Genomic DNA, 7,799 nt, shown 5'->3' on the forward strand with positions numbered 1-7,799 from the left:
AATCTATTGACATTAGAACCAAACGTTTTAAGGATGTTTTCAGATGTACAAAACGTTAGAACTAAACGTTGTTCGGATGTTTTTAAATGTAAACGTTTTCTGATGTTTTCTAATGTAGAGGTTTCCTGATGTTAGAATCAAACGTTTTTTGGTTGTTTTCGGATGTAAAAAACGTTAGAACTAAACGTTGTTCGGATGTTTTTATATGTAAATGTATTCTGATGTTTTCTAACGTAGATGCCTCCCGATGCTGGAACCAAACTTTCTTGGATGTTTTCGGATGTACACAACGTTAGAACTAAACGTTGTTCGGATGTTTTCATTTGTTCTTCGTGTTTGTTGTTCTCTGATGTTTTCAGATGTACAAAACGTTTAAAGTAAACGTTGTTTGAATGTTTTCAAATGTAGATGTTTACTAATGTTTTTAGATATACAAAACACTAGAATCTTACTTTTCAAATGCTTTCAATTATATTAACAACACATTAGAATTAGAAACATGATCGTGTAAACACTACACACGCTTGTTGTTAGATTACATCATAAAAATGCGTACATAACAGTCAATGCTGAAGCTCCCGTTTCCCACCAGTCAGTTAACTGACCTTAGCTAACCTAATATCATTGCGGCAACTCTCTATGCGGCAGGGGAACTATGCCATTAGCGCGCTAAGAGTTGTTAGACCACTGACATAGGCGCCAATTTGTAGGTGACGAGGCACTTGGTGACATTACAGTGAGCTTGACGATTGTAGCAGCATATTTTTTAGTAAACTACCAGTTAAGGTGTGTAGTGTTTACAAGATCATGTTTCTAGCTCTAATGCTTTGTACAATTGAAAGCATTGGAAAAGTTAATTCTCATGTTTTGCAACCGAAACCATCAGAAAACATAAAATTGTACAAAAAAAAAAACATCCATTCTGGTAGACTATCTCTTAAATGCATACAGAATAGCCATTGCTTAAGCTCCCGTTTCCCACCAGTCAGTTAACTGACCTTAGCTAACCTAATATCATTGTGGCAACTCTCTATGCGGCAGGGGAACTATGCCATTAGCGCGCTAAGAGTTGTTAGACCACTGACATAGGCGCCTATTAGTGGGTGACGAGGCACTTGGTGACATTACAGCGAGCTTGGCGATTGTTATAGCATTTTTGAGTGAACTACCAGACAATCATGACAATGTGATCGCTACGCCTCCAGATCTCCCTTTAAATCGACCCACTGTGCCAATTTGTCAATAATGCATGACACTTTGGACGGGGTTGCTGGCTTGTTTGGTCCACTGTTCGGATATACAAGTGGCAAGCCTTCCCCTTCACGGATCGCTCCAAAAATTGCTGCAAACGAACTGCAAATATATAATAAACAAAATTATTGTGCATGAAAAATATGACAATGGGCAATGCTCGAGGAGCACTGGGAGTTTTCGAACGACGCGTGCTTAGGACCATCTTTGGCAGAGGGTATATGAAAATGGTGAATGGAGTAGAAGAATCTAGATAGACCTGGAATTAAGGCGTAACAGCCTTTGTAAACAATGGCTTCTCTTGTTGATTTCTCGGAATTCAAGACACGCCTACACAAACCAACATATCCATCGGGTAGTAGAAGTCTTTCTCTAATCGATGGTGATGTCGATTCGCCTGGGAAAGCCATGACTTCCGCGAAATCATCGAGAGAAGTCATTGATTACAAAAGCTGTTACGCCCTAGTTCTAGCTCGATTTAGGAATGAACCACGAACTGACGTAACTTTATGGCGAACCCAATATCCAGAAAGTCGCTAAAAGTGGAAGGGTACAATGGGCGGGACACGTTGTAAGAATGCCGGACAACAATCCCGCAAAAATGGTGTTTTACTCAAATCCGGCCGGTACAAGACGCAGAAAAGTACAGCGAGCAAGGTGGTTAGACCAAGTGGAGCAGGATGTAGGAAGTGTGGGACGCTCGAGAAATTGGAGACAAGCAGCCAGGGACCGAGTTAGTTGGCGCAACTTGTTATACAGGTTAGGTTCCGAGGGACGTCGGATCAGCAAAAGTAAAGTAAGTATACAGACAAACAGACATAACACTCGCAAGATGTTCATCGAACAAGCATTTATCGGTCAATTTAAAAGTATCTTAGTTGGTAGTACCGCCACCTGTGGCGCGCATAGTCAATTCCCTTGCGTTTGACGTTTCCACACTACCGCCATCTGTTCAGCGTACTACCCACCACAGTGTACTCAACAGAGGGCGGTAATGTTTTAACGACGATGTTTTACAGTGAGAAATATTCAATGTGTTATGTCTGTTTGTCTGTGGTAAGTATCTTATACGTTGGCTAAATTGTTATCCAAACTGCCTAAAAGTTCGAAGAAATAGTTATTAGATAGTACAGAATTCTAAATTGGCATTATTTATGAAAAATTTACATTAGAATTCTTAAATCTCAGTCTTTCCCTGATTGCGAACCACACTTTAAATTTTATATAAACTTGCGACCCATCTTGTGTACCATCATAAGGCTGGATGAAACTTATTCCGCCCGGAAACATGTTTTTTCGGAATTATGAAGTCATTATAGGGTTAACTACCCCATTTTCGGCCTATTAAGCACAACCCGCACTTAGTCCTTCTTTATCTAGCGCAGTTTAGCACCAAACGGAATGTTATTATTACTGATGGCTTCCAAATTTATTTACCTTTCCGTATGTACCGTAAGATTTGATAAAGAGAAACCAATCGTTGAGATATTGTCAAAAGTCTAACACTGCTTCTTGACACCAAACTCGGCCTACGGATTCTAAACTCGTCCTAGTGCATTGAAACGCCATTGAAACGCCAATGAATTCACTTCGGCCTATCGGATGAAGATTAAACATTGTAATAATCATTGTATGTAGTCTACACTAAAGCCCTACAGTAAAAGCAACCGGTGAACACTCGTGTTTATTTCAGTTACCGTGGGGACGCAATTTGTGATTAGCTCCGGTCCCTTTCAAATTGTTTCATTAGTTATGTACGGTCTTTATATTTGAAATGACGTTTCACATTCATCTAGTGATGGCCGATTTTCGTTCGAATAATCGATTAATCGATTTACGAACCGAACAGTAAAATATTTGTAATCGGTTATATCATGCCGATATAAGCATTAAATTCTTCAGAGGATCATCACCGATCGTTTCAAACAAGTTTTGCACTCTTATTGGTTGAAAAATGACAGGACAGCGAACAAAAAATATTCGCTAAGTTGTTAATCGAGTAATTAAAAAATGGGACATCTCTGATTTTGGTGTGATTGTTTTGATAAAAAAAAGTGCACAAAATTTCATCTCTGCCGAGGGGGCAGCTAAACCACTAAATTACCTTGCATACTGGGGGTATTCATTGGATGAAAGGGACCGTGAAAGAGGACACTAAAATTGAAAGTTTTTCTACCGACAGTTTCATCTTAGTATTCATCTTTGGTAAAAGTATGGACGACTGTCACCACAAAACTGAAAAAAGCTGTTCCAATCGAGCAAAGCGGTGCATTTTGACGGTTCGATTGGAACAACTTTTGACAGACGTCCATACTTTTACTGTAGGGCTTTAGTCTACACTGGCTTGACGAAATGGAAATAAAGAATAAAGAATGAAGATAAAAATTGATTCGGTCGGAGCGCTTCTTTTGTTTTTGGGAATAATGGGTGCAAACCTTCATATCACGTGTTCTCATTGACTTCGTTCCGTAGCTTATTAACTAAAGTATCGTACCAAATGCATAATTGAATTGACGAACTCTGAAATAATGGATTTCTATTGAAGTTTTCTGCTCGATAGGCCCAAAACGGGCGATTAGGCCGAAGTAGTTCTCTACCCTACGTTATTATGACATTTTGTATTTTTAAGTTACAAGAGGACGTTGCAAAGGATGAATTTGACGTATGAAACCTGTGCATTTAGTTTTCAGAGAGTCGCAATCAGCGAATTATTCATTAAATCACTTATGGCTGTAAGCTCCAATCGGTATTATCCTCGGATTAAATCCCGATCAAGAATGTCCGGCTGCTTTGATGTCGACATCAGAGTTATTCAACATCCAAACAGGGACGGTATTAAAAGTTAATCCGAGTTGGAGCTTACCGCCATTATTGCGGCTCTCTGAATCCAATATTAATAGGTTGAAAAAATGGTTTAAAAATGGAACCTAAATCCAAAATTTCATAAATTTTGGTTCACATGAACTATGATAAATCAGTGTTATTACATTTGCAAACATCACCATTTTAGCGGCCCTCGCCATAGAGCGAATTGTCATTCAAAGGATATTAACGTCATCTAATGCAATTTATCGACAATTTAAATCTTGGTTTACAAATCGAGATGAATGTCTATGGGAACGATAGAAATATATTTGTGCTCAGAAAACGAAGCTCGTTCAGATGATGTATAAAAATTTGTTTGTTTTTCGAAATTATACAACCCAATTCCAGGTTTTCCACACGAAACGAAAACTAATGGATACGTATTCGGTTTTCCCATAGGGATACGTATTTGGTTTCCCCATCAGGATACGTATTCGGTTTCCCCATCAGGATCCGTATTCGGTTTCCCCATCAGGATTTGTATTCGGTTTCCCCATCGGGATCCGTATTCGGTTTCCCCATCGGGATCCGTATTCGGTTTCCCCATCGGGATCCGTATTCGGTTTCCCCATTGGGACCCGTATTCGGTTTTCCCATCGGGATCCGTATTCGGTTTCCCCATTGGGACCCGTATTCGGTTTTCCCATCGGGATCCGTATTCGGTTTACCCATCGGGATCCGTATTCGGTTTCCCCATTGGGACCCGTATTCGGTTTTCCCATCGGGATTCGTATTCGGTTTCCCCATCGGGATCCGTATTCGGTTTCCCCGTCGGGATCCGTCTACGGAATCCCCATCGGGATCCGTATTCGGTTTCCCGATTGGGACCCGTATTTGGTTTTCCCATTGGGATCCGTATTCGGTTTTCCCATCAGGATCCGTATTCGGTTTCCCCATTGGGTTCCGTATTCGGTTTTCCCATCGGGATTCGTATTCGGTTTCCCCATCGGGATCCGTATTCGGTTTCCCCGTCGGGATCCGTCTACGGAATCCCCATCGGGATCCGTATTCGGTTTCCCGATTGGGACCCGTATTTGGTTTTCCCATTGGGATCCGTATTCGGTTTTCCCATCAGGATCCATATTCGGTTTCCCCATTGGGTTCCGTATTCGGTTTCCCCGTCGGGATCCGTCTACGGAATCCCCATCGGGATCCGTATTCGGTTTCCCGATTGGGACCCGTATTTGGTTTTCCCATTGGGATCCGTATTCGGTTTTCCTATCTGGATCCGTATTCGGTTTCCCCATCGGGATCCGTATTCGGTTTCCCCGTCGGGATTCGTATTCGGTTTCCCCATCGGGATCCGTATTCGGTTTCCCCATTGGGACCCGTATTCGGTTTTCCCATCGGGATCCGTATTCGGTTTCCCCATCGGGATCCGTCTACGGAATCCCCATCGGGATCCGTATTCGGTTTCCCCATTGGGACCCGTATTCGGTTTTCCCATCGGGATCCGTATTCGGTTTCCCCATCGGGATCCGTCTACGGAATCCCCATCGGGCTCCGTTTACGGAACCCGTCATCGGGCTTGTAGCTTTTAGTAAATACACTGACTAACCTGCAGTATGTCGAGAGATCTGGCTGCAAACTCCCCGCCCGGGATCCAGCTTCGGATTCCCTACCGGGATTCGGCTTGGGACTGGTACTTTCCTAAAAAAAAAAACATAATTACATTACATTAAATTAATAAATTCACATTTACTTACCAGAAAAACATTGCATCGCCACCAAAACTCGCGACGAACACATTTTCGGCACTTTCCCGGGCTAATTCGTAAACAAATCAAACTTTTCCCACTGCGAAAAAAAACTGTACACGGCCAATGAGATCAACGCAAATTTGAGTACAGTGTACTCAATATCGAAAAAGTGCAGGATGAGTAAATTTGCCGCATGTTTTCCTGTGGAAAACCTCAAAAATCTGCCCTAAAATAAGGAAAATTTACGAGAATCCAGAGAATCCAATCTTTGCTTTTCTCATATTCGGAACTTGAGGGAAATTAATTCAAAACTGAGTTCCTGCACTTTTTGCGATTTATGAGTGAACTAACCTCAAATTTGGGTCGTTCTCATTCGCCGTGTAGTGCTGACTCAGGACAAAACAAACTTTGCATGCGGCGAGAGACCGAGGGACAACAACTTACATCGTGATGAACTTTGATTCTAATGTAACGTTTGGTTCTGTTGTCATTGGATGTATTCTGATGTTTTATGCGTGCAACAAATTACATCGTGATGAAGTTTGATTCTAATGTAACGTTAGGTTCTGTTGTCATTGGATGTATTCTGATGTTTTATGCGTGCAACAAATTACATCGTGATGATGTTTGATTCTAATGTAACGTTAGGTTCTGTTGTCATTGGATGTATTCTGATGTCAAATTTTACATCGTCAAGACGTTTGATTCTGATGTAACGTTTGAGGCTAATGTATTTTTATGTACTTGGACGTCACACTGAAGTCTGAATACATTAAGGTTACAGCAATACACGTTAAAATTTAATGTATTGAAGATGTCTGCTGATGTTTCCTACATTACAATTTCTATTCGGGAACTCAAAATAAAGATGATTTGTCATCTTGTTATCACTTTATAAACCATCGAGCACGATTTCATAGTACGGTGCGTATTGAGTAAATCAAGTTCCGTTGCGTTTTCCGTCGAAAATTGTGAGGATCAATATGTTTACCTAAAAACGGCCAAAATGAACATTTATTGAATATTGGCGTCCTATACAACAATTGCTCCATTATTACCAGCATGATACAATCTTTCCTAAGTAAATTCACTTAATTTCCACTTTCATCTTAGTGGAAATCGCACATATTCACCATTTTCCGAAAAATGCAGCTGCGCAGGAGGTAACCTCTACCTGTGGGTGCAAACTTGTTACGCATAATTTTCCATGAAAACATCTCCGATCCATACCGAAATAATAACAGTTAGTTTGCAAACATGTTTTATTATACGATTCAAGCAAAAGTTTCCACCGGAAATTATAAGTTTTTCTTTATGTACCGATTTGCCCCAAAAATCGTCTGATTTACTTGGAGAAATTGGAAACTATCCTCCTTCTAGTAGTTCTCACTTTGAAATGTAGGTGGCGAAAGCTTGGAAAAATTTCACTGCAAGACGCCAATAATGTTCGACTATTTTCGATCATTATTTTTGAAATTTTAGTTCTGCAAATATTAGTTCCTGTGCTCTAGGGATGATGGTGTAACAAAGTTTAAAAAAATATCTTGTCAAAATCGAGATGTGATGAAAATTAGACGAGTGCGTCATCATTGGGGACGCGTCAAATATGGTGCTGGCACGGTAACATCAAAAAATATTTTAATCGAAAGGTGATTACGTCAAAATGCAATTTGACTGGTAAATAAATTTAAAAAAAATGAGATGTGATCCTATATTCGGACAGTATATAATCACAAACGAAGTGACAGACGACTTACTGGCGAAGAAATCCATTAAAATAATGTGGTTCACTGTAATAAAATTTTCTTGAAAGCTTGTGCCATCATCCACCAGATGGGTTAGTTTTTTGTTTTGATTTGAACAAAGTTGATTTTGTGTACAATGATTCTTTGACAGTGTGCAAAGAGTGCGTATAATTTTGTCATTTTTTTATGCATTTCAGTTTTGAGTAGAGTGAAAGAGATAGAACCAAAATATTCTAGT

The sequence above is a fragment of the Ochlerotatus camptorhynchus genome, unplaced genomic scaffold, assembly GCF_037179485.1.
Source record: "Ochlerotatus camptorhynchus isolate MF236.1 unplaced genomic scaffold, CSIRO-AGI_Acam_v1.1 ptg000401l, whole genome shotgun sequence".
Lineage (NCBI taxonomy): Eukaryota > Metazoa > Arthropoda > Insecta > Diptera > Culicidae > Ochlerotatus > Ochlerotatus camptorhynchus.